General features: G+C 33.2%; 1 non-coding gene across 1 annotated transcript; it reads left to right on the top strand.

Moving 5' to 3' along the window:
- The first annotated feature begins 4 nt into the window (after positions 1 to 4).
- Trnam-cau lies at positions 5 to 76 on the top strand. The gene has a single exon. It is a non-coding gene; the product is annotated as a tRNA-Met (tRNA).
- Positions 77 to 377: the final 301 nt, after the last annotated feature.

The following is a 377-nucleotide window of genomic DNA, read 5'->3' as shown; positions in this document are numbered from 1 at the left end:
CAAGAGCAGAGTGGCGCAGTGGAAGCGTGCTGGGCCCATAACCCAGAGGTCCGTGGATCGAAACCACGCTCTGCTAAATATTTTGCATGTTTCAACTAATTTCAATTTTTTTCCATTCATATATCTTAAAAAGTACCTATGTACTTATAAATATTACGTACAATCGTACATTTACATTATCTATAGGCAATACCTACTAACAACCCATAAAATGGTATAGCTATGTCTAATTTTTACCTAACTATGGCAATGGTACCTTCAATGAATGGTCTTTTATACAACCTAGATTCGTAGGCACTTTTTTTTTTTTTTTTTTTTCCTATCTATTTCAGTTGTGTTATTACTTTTTCTTTAAATTATTTTTTCAGTTCCCTAAG

Source organism: Diaphorina citri, unplaced genomic scaffold, assembly GCF_000475195.1.
Source record: "Diaphorina citri unplaced genomic scaffold, Diaci psyllid genome assembly version 1.1 scaffold73844, whole genome shotgun sequence".
Lineage (NCBI taxonomy): Eukaryota > Metazoa > Arthropoda > Insecta > Hemiptera > Psyllidae > Diaphorina > Diaphorina citri.
The sequence above is the reverse complement of the archived record's forward strand: the minus strand, read 5'-3'. Positions and strand labels throughout refer to the sequence as shown.